The sequence below is a fragment of the Notolepis coatsorum genome (genome assembly GCF_963971535.1).
Source record: "Notolepis coatsorum genome assembly, chromosome: 16".
NCBI classification, from domain to species: Eukaryota; Metazoa; Chordata; class Actinopteri; order Aulopiformes; family Paralepididae; genus Notolepis; species Notolepis coatsorum.
In genome coordinates, this window is record NC_140180.1 from 27,554,314 (window position 1) to 27,567,222 (window position 12,909).

Consider the following 12,909-nt stretch of genomic DNA (forward strand, 5'->3'; position numbering starts at 1 on the left):
TGATTGAAAACTTTATTAACAGATTGCAGAATGGGTACAGTACAGTACAGCTCAATACATACAATTGTTAAGGGGATGCAGACCAGAGAAAGACTTTCGTCTTGTTTACATCAGGGTCCCCCATTTTCAATTCATCGTAACATATATGACATACAGATAGACAGTACTGCTACATCTATACATTTATGACATACCAGATTTGCAAATACAGTACTGTTTGTGATACAAAAAGAGTCCAGAAAAAAAAGTATATACATTTGACGTAGAAACTGTACATTGGATTGGGTAGGTGGGGGGGGGGGGGGACTGTACATTGGAGGTGGTTGGGTGGGTGGGGTGGGGGGTTGGGTAGGAGTGGGGGGGGGGGGGGTAGGAGGGGTGGGTGGGGGACACTGTACAACTGTACAAACAAAACTGTACATTGGAATATTGACAAGACCATACTTGGTAATTTACTGTACATTGGAGGGGGTTGTGTTAGGACATTTACAGGGGCCAGTTTCGAATTGCAGTCTCCCGTAGGTGTTTTTTGAGTGTTTTTGAAAGTGGGTAGTGATTCACATTCCTTTACAGCTTTGGGTAGGGCGTTCCACATTGATGTGGCATAATTGCGAAACGTGTTTAGTCCCTTGTTTGAGCCGAATCTGGGTTTAACATGATTTGTGGAGCTCCCTCTGGTGTTGTGATCATGGTATTCACTGACCTTTGGGAAGTATTTTGACATGTACATGGGTACCTTGGTCGTGTAGTGTATCTTGTAGACCAGGCCCATTGCAAGTTGCTGTACTCTGTCGTCTACTCTAAGCCATCCTAGGTTGTCAAAGTGGGCAGGGGTGAGGTGGGTTCTAGGAGTAAGGTCAAGCAGTAGTCTGACCAGTTTGTTTTGAGATGTTTGTAATTTTGTTTTTAGCGCCTTTGAGGTGCTTTGGTACCATGAGGTGCACGCATAGTCGTAGTACCCTTGAATGAGTGCTCCTGCCAGAGTCTTCAGGGTATTCTTGTTTACCAGTGAGGAGATCCGGTACAAGAATCGAGTTCGTTGGTTGACTTTTTTTATTACATTGGATGCCATTTTGTCACAGGAAAGATTTGCCTCTAGGATGGAACCCAGGTAGGTAATATCTTCTTTCCTTGTGACAATATTGTCACCCACTGTAACTGAGAAGCTGTCGGTCTTGCTGAGTTTGTTATTTGAACCGAAGAGAATGGACTCTGTTTTGCCCATGTGTAATGATAGTTTGTTATCAGCGAGCCATATGCAGATTTTGCCTAGTTCTGAGCTGAGGGTTTTTTCAACCTGTAACTTGTTCTTGTCAGAGACCAGCAGGGCTGAGTCGTCCGCAAACAGGAACAAGTTGCAGTCACAAGCTGACGACATGTCATTTGCATAAATTAGGAACAGTAGCGGACCTAGTATGCTTCCTTGTGGAACACCACAGCTTACTGTGAGGGGGGGGGGATAGGGTACCGTTTACCTCCACCATCGCCTTGCCCACTGCACCACCTAGCCGCCCCTGTCTACATACTTTTTATACTTATCTATTTTTACCTAGCACAATCTCTGGAGCAAAACAGAAAGAAGCATTTTATATAAAAGTATTCTGTACTTCTGTATGACAACTAATAAAGAAACTTGAACTTGAACTTGAGGAAGAGAATTCTCCGTTGAATGCATTGGAGTCAATGAGAAAATGGTTTTCTGTGCTCTTTTTTTCCCTCACCTTTTACCAAAACCGCTCCTAATCACTCATTTCTGAACAGATTTTTATGAAATTTGGAAATGTACTACACTATGGACATCAGGCTATGGACCCAGTGTGTGTTCCAGCCATACCAATTTTGTTTGGAAATACTACTTCTGGACTACTAACTACTACAGAAAACGTGAGTAACAAGTTTTTCTACAACTCAAGTTCAGACCTATGTTACTCTATTTCATTAGCACTAAAAGTGATTTTTTTGTATCAGAAACTTCAGAATGTCATCTTTCAAAAGAGACCAGGCTCATGCATGTGCTATACGTATAAAGTATAGTATTTTGGTTTGCAAAAAAAGTATGCAGTCCTCAAGTTCAAGTAAAAAAATTGCCACTTTTGGGGGCACCTGTTAACCTGTTAAGTTAGTGGGTCTCATATCATCAGGAACAGGGGTCTCATCTGACGTCAAGAGTCATGAAGGATTTGTGTCCCAGAGCACGGTGTCTTACTGTGCTGAGTTGACACTGGTACCGTTACCATATTAAGGGATACTGGAGCCTCGCAGACCCCACTTCAAAAGGGAGTGCGGTATGGCCTAGCTCTTCCTTTACAGGTGAGGGGTGTCTGGATGAGTGAAGATTGCTGTGGCAGACAATCTACCACTAGGGGGGGTATCAATCTAATTCTGGGGAATGATTTGGCTGGGACGAAGGTGGCCCTGGAGGTACTGTGCGTATATACAAGAATGAGTGAAACACCCAGTGGATCCAGCTGAGACAGAAGAGTTTGTGGCAGAGTATCCTGAGGTTTTCACAGCATGTGTGGTCACCTGTGCCCAGGCTCGGGCCAGAGAAGTGGCCCGGGAGGTGGTTACAGTCGATGTCCCGGTACCTTCGGTGGCATCAGAAGAACCACCTATGGACCTGTCTGAGATGGCTCTGGTAGAACTTGACACCACTTCCCTAAATAATCAGTCTAAAGAGCAGAAGGAGGACCCATCTCTGGACTATGGCCCAAAGGTGGTGACAGCAGTGAGGTCCCCACTGGGTATTTAGTCAGGGATGAGATTATCCTCTGAAAATGGAGAACAGCGGCTCGACCTGCCACAGGAAAGTGGGCCAACTATGAGCAAGTAGTGCTCTCCTAGGCCCATGAGTTCTCATTTGCTGGTCTTATGGGGTTTAGGAAAACACACAAGGGAGAGAGAGAGAGAGAGAGAGAGAGAGAGAGAGAGAGAGAGAGAGAGAGAGAGAGAGAGAGAGAGAGAGAGAGAGAGAGAGAGAGAGAGAGAGAGAGAGAGAGAGAGAGAGAGAGAGAGAGAGAGAGAGAGAGAGAGAGAGAGCATCATTTCTCAGAGATGTTAAAGGAAAACTCCAACATTTTGGGAAATTAGCTTATAACATCTTCCCTGGAGTTAGACAAGAAGATACATACCTTTTTTGTCTCTGTGCATGCATTAGGCTTAGGGAACAGTCGCTCCGTTAGCATAGCTTAGCTTCATCACTGGAAGTGAGGCGGGGCCGGAGCCTGGCGTTCCCTTACAGTGTATAGTTTGATTGATTGATTGAAAAGTGTATTAACAGATTGCAGAATACACTCCAAATACAACTCCAAAACGTTCATGTAAACATGTTGTGACCTGTGTATTCACCACGTGGAGAAATAAAAAATAATTGAATTAGACAATTACGTTTTATAAGCAAATATACTCTGAACAATTTTTTGCCTAACCACTCCTCTCTGAGCACAGCCAGTGATTTCAACGTGTCGTCGTGATTGTTGACATTCTCATTCATTCAAAGGATCCGAACCGATTGAAGTTTATGGATACCATGACTTGAAATCCTCTTACCTTGACGATTAAAAGCCTCCCCAATTTAGAAAACAGTAATCCAATGGCTGGTATTGTTATACCGGACGCTCTGAGCTAACCGGAGCTAACACAGATCAGGATGGTAAAGCATATATAATGACTTCCTTTCTGGGGTTGTCAAAATAAAAGTGCGACTGTAACTGAGGGGTACAATTCCCTGACTGTATTGATAAGTATGGTATTAAACCACTACCTCTTGTACTTTAACTTCTGGCCATCCAGTACATGATATAGATATGATGAACACTTTCCCACCTGATGAAACGAAGTCCACACAAATGTACAAATCGAATATTTAATATAGCAAAAGGTATATACAACGTTCACTTGTTTACACTTATGATTTGAAATGCACTTGTATGGCAAATGAGTATTCGTAGGTAAATCAACATTGAATGTCCAATCTCTGGTTACGCAGGGAGTAAGTATACAACCCGGTTCTTTAGGGAACTATAGCGATGGTACTTAAATGATTATAGCTGGATACACTAAGGGGGGGGGGGGGGGTCCCGCTGGTTGTAAGACAGTAGGAGGGGGGGGTTAGAGAAGCCGCTGGCGGTATCCCATCTGGCCGACGATTTCTTGGGAGAATTCAAAGTCTTGAACACGGTGCCCACAGAACCTCGGTCCGCAGATGAATACAGCTGGACCCTCTGGTGGACGGTAGCTGCCGGTCCACAACGGAGAGACGTGAGGCGACCTCACTGGTGTAGAGCGCCGTCTCACCTGGACTCCTCTCCGGGGGGTAGTTCCAACACTCAGCAGTGTTGGCCGTTATCCATGGAATAATCAAAGCACCCAAAGCATAATCCAAGCCGTGGAAGGCTCGCCGTCGTCCGGGGAGAGTAATCCAATGTACAGGTCCAGTCGCCCTGGCCCGGAGCTCCTCGGATGCAAGCACCACTAGTGGTCTGCCCAGCCTGGTTAAGACTCCAGATAACGTCAGGAACGATGGGGGTGCTGCTCACTTTATAACTCTAAACCGACGATGCACCATACATAAATAGACTATTATTAGCTTAATAGAATACGTCCAACTCGACGGTATAGTGCCAAACTATGACAATTCAACTATTAATCCACACGATATCTCAATGCCTATTCTGAGGCCAAGTAGGCCTTACTGCACCACACGTGCGCCGTGGGTGAGGCTTCGCGTCTGTTACTCGGTTGGAGGGTAAAGAACTAGTGGACTAAAAGAAAGTTCTACTTTACTTGCGCCATATATATATGCGCTGTGAACAAATAGTACCATTCGTATTTCGCCAGACGTATACCTACGCGGAACCGGGCTTGCCTCGGCATGTTTGGGCGGCACGATTGAACTTGAACCTAGGGGTATGGCTGCTGGCGCCAGGTTCTCATCCAATGGTAGAATGAAACTATTATGGGCTGTTTAGTAGACTAAAGGGATATTCAGTGCATATTGTACAAGGAATATACAGGGGATATCAAACGATATACAAATACTATTAAATATATATATATAAATAAATATATATATTCGGTTTAATCTGATCCTTCACAACAGCCGCCCCCTAATTAGTCCCACCTAATTAGCTAAGCAGAGACAGATTAACCGCACTGTCTACCACTCAAGGTCCGCTGTAAGGGTCAGTCAACTCACAAAGTCATGGGGTCATGGTCATCATCGATAGTGTCTGGGAGTCGGGGCAGTTCTATTAGCCTCGCCACGGGTCGTGTGTAAGTTCGCCCTTGGACGAGTACTTCAGCTGCTCGGACCTTGCCATCGGCACCGGTGATCACTTTGCTTACGCGGCCAGCCGGCCACATAGCTCTGGGTAGTGACTGGTCGATAATCATGACGACTGTTCCTTCTGTCAAATTGTCTCTCTCTTTTACCCACTTCTGGCGGGTCTGTAGAGACGGTAGGTAGTGGAGTAGGAAGCTGCTCCAAAACTTGTCAGCTAGTACTTGACTGTACCTCCACATTCTTCGGCCGTTCGCTTCTTCAGGCCTGTACATTGTCTGGGGTAGCGCGGGGTCCAGCCACCCCATTAAGAGTGTGTTGGGGGTGACTGGGTCGACATCTGATACAACACTGGAGACGTAACCGAGGGGCTTTGAGTTCAATACTCCCTCGATCTCCGTGAGGACTGTCATTAGGACTTCCTCCGCCACAGTCTGGGCCCCAAGCACGGCGTACAGGGCTGTCTTTATAGAACGTACTTCTCGTTCCCAGGTTCCACCGAAGTGGGGTGCGTTCGGGGGATTAAACTGGAAGTCAATCTGGGATGGAGCTAGGTGGGTCTTAAGTTCTGGGCCCATAGCTTGGAAGCTCTCTCTCAGCTCTCTTTCTCCGCCTTTGAAGTTTGTCCCGTGATCAGACAACAATGTAGACGGTTTTCCTTTCCGTGATGTGAATCTTCGGAAGGCCATAAGGAATGAGTGTGTGCTCATGGTCGGAAGGAGCTCGATATGTATCGCTCTGGTGGTCATGCATTTGAATACAATACCCCACCGCTTCTCGGTTCCTCTTCCTCTCTTTATATACAACGGGCCAAAGCAGTCCATGCCTGTGGAGTGGAATGGCTTGTCGCCGAGTCGGAGGCGACAGGGGGGCAAGTCAGCCATCTGTGGTATGCTGGGTTGCGCGCGCCACTTTCGGCAGTCTAGACAGGTTCGCTGGAAGCGTCGCACCGCTTCTCTTCCTTGAAGTATCCAATAGCGACGTCTGATCTCCGCGAAGACTCTCTCTGCTCCTGCGTGATGTACATCCTCGTCGTATTTCTTTATGATCAGCTCTGTGACCTTGTGTCGGCTGTTCAAGACGATCGGGTACTTAATGTCATCCGGTAGATCGGGGGCTCTCCGCAGGCGACCACCCACTCTGATGAGATTATGGGCGTCACTCTCGGGTGCCAGGTGGAGCAGTCTGCTGTCTGATGGGACGGGCTTTCCTCCCTGTAGACAGTCTAGCTCATCGGGGAACGAGTCTCTCTGGGCTCGTTGTAGTAGAAGAAGTTCTGCTTCTTCGTAGTCAGCTGCTGAAATGTCAGTGGTGGACTGAATCTCTGGGTGGTGCCACAGGAATGTCTTTTGCTGCGCACTCTCTAGGGTAATGCAGTCATCTATGTTGGGGTCTGTGGAGGCGACTGTGCTCAGTCCACAGAACATAGGTTTCTTGTTCTCAGCCTCCTCGTTACTTGCTTCCCGTGGGGTGGGCGTAGGCCACTCTTCTTCGGGGAGCTTGAGGAATTCTGGTCCGTCACTGTAGATGTTGCGACGGGTGAGATCATCCAGAGACATTCCCCGGGTGATGACGTCAGCTGGGTTGTGTTTGGTGTCCACATACCGCCAGCTCGCTGCTTCTGTTAACTCTTGAATCTCGGTGACTCTGACTCCCACGAAGACTTTGTATCTGCATGAATCAGACTTGATCCATGTGAGTACTGTCGTGGAATCTGACCACAAGATTGTTCTGTGCACCGGAATGGTGAGTTCACGTTGGATTAACGTGGCTAGATGCGCTCCTGCTAGGGCTGCGCAGAGCTCTAGACGCGTGATAGATTGTTGCTTTCGTGGGGCTATTCTTGAGCGAGCCAGGATGAAAGCAGTGTGTATCTTTCCTCCCTTCTCTTGGGCACGCAAGTAGGCCACCGATCCATAGGCTACTTCGGAGGCGTCGCTGAAGACGTGTAGATCAATCTTGCATGTCTCTGGCCTCACTGTGGATGGGAAGTAGCTGCGGCGTATATTGACGCCTGGGAGTGAGCGGAGTTCCGTCTCCCACTCTCTCCATGTCGAGGCAAGGTGTGCGGGTATTGGGTCGTCCCAGCCCTGGTCCTTGTCCCATAGTGCTCGTACAATCATCTTTGCCCTGGTGGTGTAAGGTAGAATACATCCCAACGGGTCATATTGTCTGGCGAGTGTTCTGTACACACTCCGTCTGATGGGCGGTGTGGCAATGTATGACGCCGTGGATGGCGGATACATCGGCGAGCGTTGGGGGAGAGGCCTCCTAGGCGAGTCTCCTCTTGCGCCTCTCTGTGGGCTGGTACCGGCAGGGTACCATGGCCCGCTGGTCCAGGTGCTATTCCTCGGGGCTGGTCGTGCGTCGTGCTCACCCGTGAATAGAGTCGGGGGTCTGTAGCGCAGCGCCGCAGGGGTATAGCCTGGGCTGTACTGGACCTCCTGGTCCGGTGGAGTACTGTGCTGTCGTCGGGCTTGGTTCTCCTCCTCTCCCTCTTCTTCCTCTATCAGGTCTTCCAGATCCTGTAGTCGTTTATTTAGCTTCTCCGCAGTGTATGCCGCTCCTTCCTTGTAGCTGGGTCTCGCTTGGACCGGTCTGGGAAGGGGGTCTGCGGGGGGTATAGGCTTGGTCTGTTGGTCAAGTTCAGGGTCGCTTGCTCGGTTAGGAGACGCTGCCCTTGACTGTTGTCTCGACGAGTTCCTTGAACCCCTGGCGGAGGGAGAGGGTGTTGCCCTGTGGTGCAGCCGCTTCATTATCCGCGCCCGTAACTTGTCGCGCTCGGCTTGTAGTATGTCGCGCTCGGTTTGGCGCTGGATGAGATCGATGTTGCGCTCTGCCTCTCTTTGGGCATAGTCAGCGGCGCGCTGGGCTTCGGCGGCGGCGCGCTCTGCTTCTCTTTGGGCACCGTCAGCGACGCGCTGGGCTTCGGCGGCGGCGCGCTCTGCTTGTCTTTGGGCACCGTCAGCGGCGCGCTGGGCTTCGGCGGCGGCGCGCTCTGCTTGTCTTTGGGCACCGGCAGCGGCACGCTGGGTGTCTGCTCGGTCTCTTGCCATATTCCCTTCCGTCTGAAGGCGTCTCATCTCCAGGCGTATGCGCTCTTCTTCGCTCCGTTGCTGCGCTTGGAGCCGTTCGCGCTCGACAAGCATCTGTGCCCGGAGTCGATCGCGTTCACCCTGAAGTCGATCGCGTTCGGTAGAGGCTGTCAGGCTGACGAGGAACGCCTGTTGTAGCATCCTCTCCGCTTCGCTGGGGGAAGGCGGTTGTGGAGGTGAGCCGCTCCTGGGTGAGCCGCTCCTGGGTGTACTCGTTGGGGAGTCCTGGAGCTCTATTTCCTCGGCGCTCTCCTCCTCTTCTTCCGTGCAGAGTTCTCTCTCTGTAGGGTTGTCTTCCTCCCGGGGCTGGTCGGGGGCTACTTCTTCGGGATTGGCGGGGGGTAAAGGCATGTCAGCTCCCTCCTGGTCCCCACCGTGAGCTTGGTCAGTTACATTAGAACCTACTAGGGCCTCTGTGGTCGGGGGAACCTGGTCGTTAAGGTCAGACATAATTTTACGTTCTACTTTTACCGCGTTTACCGTTTGTCGAAGGCTAGGTAGTTGACTGACAGCGTAATCCTCTAAGTACTGAGGTGTCTGTCGTCTGCGCCGCGGGCGTTCTAGGTTAGGAGGACCGTTTCGTGGAGTGTTCATCATAGGCCATTTTAATATTAATAACACTATATTAATATTACACTAGTTACCCTCCGGCTCGAAGGACCAATTCTAACTGAGGGGTACAATTCCCTGACTGTATTGATAAGTATGGTATTAAACCACTACCTCTTGTACTTTAACTTCTGGCCATCCAGTACATGATATAGATATGATGAACACTTTCCCACCTGATGAAACGAAGTCCACACAAATGTACAAATCGAATATTTAATATAGCAAAAGGTATATACAACGTTCACTTGTTTACACTTATGATTTGAAATGCACTTGTATGGCAAATGAGTATTCGTAGGTAAATCAACATTGAATGTCCAATCTCAGACGACACCGTACACCACTTCCCAGTATATTGCTAGCCAATGTACAATCAATAGACAATAAACTGGATGACATCCGAGCAAGGATTCAATATCAAAGAGACGTTAGGGACTGCAATGTCCTTTGCTTCACCGAAACTTGGCTAACACCGGAGGTTCCAGATCACGCGATTCAACCAGCGGATCATTTCTTTATCCATAGGAAGGATCGGACACAATCAGAGTCCGGTAAACAACGTGGTGGAGGTATTGCCTTCATGTTTAACAAAAATTGGAGTGATCCAACGAATGTGAAGGAATTATCCAACTACTGCTCCCCAGAACTGGAATATATAACCATCAAGTGTCGTCCTTTCTTCCTCCCGAGGGAGTTAACGGCGATCGTCCTGGTCGGAGTGTATATTCCACCGCAAGCCAACAACAACGCCGCGCTCTCCAGACTACACGACGAGGTAAATAATATACAAGCGACGAACGTTAACGCCGCCATTTTAGTACTGGGAGATTTCAATAGCGCCAATCTGAGAAAGGTATTGCCTGATTTCTACCAGCATGTGACTTGCAACACCAGAGGCGGTAACATCCTAGATCACTGTTACACGCAATTTAAAGGTGGTTACAAGGCTCATTCTGATAGTGGCTTTGGCAAGTCAGATCACGCATCCATTTTCCTTACACCAAAGTACAGACAAAGAATTAAAAGTACTCCCGTAGTCTCGCGAGAGGTGCAGAAATGGGATGTGACGTCAGAGGATACGATCCGGTCAGTGTTCCACAACACAGACTGGATTGTATTCCGCGACACAGATAACATTAATGCCTACACGGAGACAGTGCTGGACTATGTCTGTACTAGGGTGAAAGAAACAATCCCCACTACCAAAATGAAAGTTTACCCAAATCAAAAACCCTGGGTAGACAAATCCGTCCGTGAAGCTCTGAGAGAGCGCACCAAAGCATACAATGACGGCCTAGTGGCAGGCAACATGAATGACCACAAGGTGGCGCAACACAACGTAAGGAGGACAGTGTCAGAGGCCAAACGGCGCTACAGGGATAAAATTGAACTCCAGTTTGAACAAGCTGACTCTAGAGCTATGTGGCAGGGGCTCAAAACGATGACAGACTACAAAGGCGCCTCCCTCAAACTGAACAATGACATCTCCTTAGCAAACGACCTCAATACCTTCTATGCGAGGTTTGATGCTGGTAATAACAACACCAGCTCACAAGCCTCGGCAATGGGGGGGGGGAGGTCGGCTGCTGATGGAGGCGCAGTGTTCAGGGTAACAGAGCATGAGGTGAGGCGGACCTTTAAAAAAGTGAATATCAGGAAGGCAGCAGGTCCGGACGGCATCCCCGGCCGCGTCCTAAAAGTCTGTGCCGACCAACTGGCCCCAGTATTCACTGACATATTTAACCTGTCCTTAGAACAGGCTGTCATCCCCACCTGCCTGAAGAAGTCCACTATTATCCCTGTACCCAAAAAATCCAAGCCTGCTTGCCTCAACGACTACCGCCCTGTAGCTCTCACCTCCATAGCCATGAAGTGCTTTGAGAAGCTAGTAAAGGGCTACATCTGCTCCTCCCTCCCCATCAACATGGACCCCCTGCAATTTGCATACCGCCCCAACAGGTCCACGGAGGACGCCATATCCCATGTGCTGCACACAGCAGCATCACACCTGGACAAGAGGCAGGGGAACTATGTGAGAATGCTATTCATCGACTACAGCTCGGCATTCAATACCATAGTCCCCTCCATACTCATAGCCAAGCTCAGGGACCTGGGCTTGGGCTATGACCTCTGCCAGTGGGTCTTGGACTTCCTGACTGGCAGACCCCAGGTGGTGAGAGCAGGCAACTGCACCTCCTCATCCATCACCCTCAACATAGGGGCCCCCCAGGGCTGTGTTCTGAGTCCCCTCCTCTACTCCCTGTACACACACGACTGTGTGGCTCAGCGGAGTAGCAATACAATCGTCAAATTTGCTGACGACACAGTGGTGGTGGGCCTGATCTCTGCCAACGACGAGAGGGCCTACCTGGAAGAGGTCAAGGTCCTGGCGGGATGGTGCCAGGAAAACAGCCTCTCCCTGAACGTCAGCAAAACAAAGGAGATGATTGTGGACTTCAGGAGGTCGGGGGTCAAGGACTACAGCCCCCTCAGCATCGACGGGGCACCGGTTGAGAGAGTCAACAGCTTCAAGTACCTCGGAGCCCACATATCCGAGGACTTGAAATGGACCATACACATTAACAGTGTGGTGAAGAAGGCACGACAACGCCTCTACTTCCTCAGGCGCCTAAGGAAGTTCCAAGTCAGCCAGAAGATCCTTAAGAACTTCTACTCATGTACAATAGAGAGCATCTTGACCGGCAACATCACCTCCTGGTTTGGGAATAGCACTGCAAAAGACCAAAGCAGACTACAAAGAGTGACACGTTCAGCCGAACGCACAATTGGAGGGGGGCTCCCCACCCTCCAGAACATTTACAACAAGCGTTGCAAGGGGAAGGCTAAGAGAATTATTAAGGACTCGAGCCACCCGAACAACTGCCTCTTTGAACTGCTGCCGTCAGGCAAGCGACACAGGAGTCTCAAGGCGAGCACAGAAAGACTCAGAAGTAGCTTCTATCCCCAGGCCATCAGGCTGCTAAACGAACAATGAATGAACACTACACAACAACAACCACCAAACACACATAGCACACACATCCACACGCACACACTCACTTTAAACAAACACACTGTAGCACCCACTACACACACTTTATAGCACACACCCACTTTAAACAAACACACTGTAGCACCCACTCCCCACACTTTATATTTATGGATGAAGGATTGCACTACAACACACATCCACACGCACACACTCACTTTAAACAAACACACTGTAGCACCCACTACACACACTTTAGGATTGCACTACAACACACATCCACACGCACACACTCACTTTAAACAAACACACTGTAGCACCCACTACACACACTTTATAGCACACACCCACTTTAAACAAACACACTGTAGCACCCACTCCCCACACTTTATATTTATGGATGAAGGATTGCACTACAACTCGTACACCTTACTGTAAATTGTACCTAAAATTGTACCTCATCCCATTTCTGCTTTGCACTAGATAGTACTGTACATTAGTACACTGCATAGTATTGTGTATTGTATATTATATGGTAACTCAGAACATTGTACATATGTCTATACCGAACAACTGTGACCTCATTCTTCTTCTAAATTCATGCTATATTATGTTATTATGTTATTTGATACTATCTTGTCTAGCACAGTCTCTGGAGCGTAACAGTAAGAAGCATTTTGTATGAAAGTATTCTGTACTTCTGTATGACAACTATTAAAGAACTTGAACTTGAACTTGATCTCTGGTTACGCAGGGAGTAAGTATACAACCCGGTTCTTTAGGGAACTATAGCGATGGTACTTAAATGATTATAGCTGGATACACTAAGGGGGGGGGGGGGGGGTCCCGCTGGTTGTAAGACAGTAGGAGGGGGGGGTTAGAGAAGCCGCTGGCGGTATCCCATCTGGCTGACGATTTCTTGGGAGAATTCA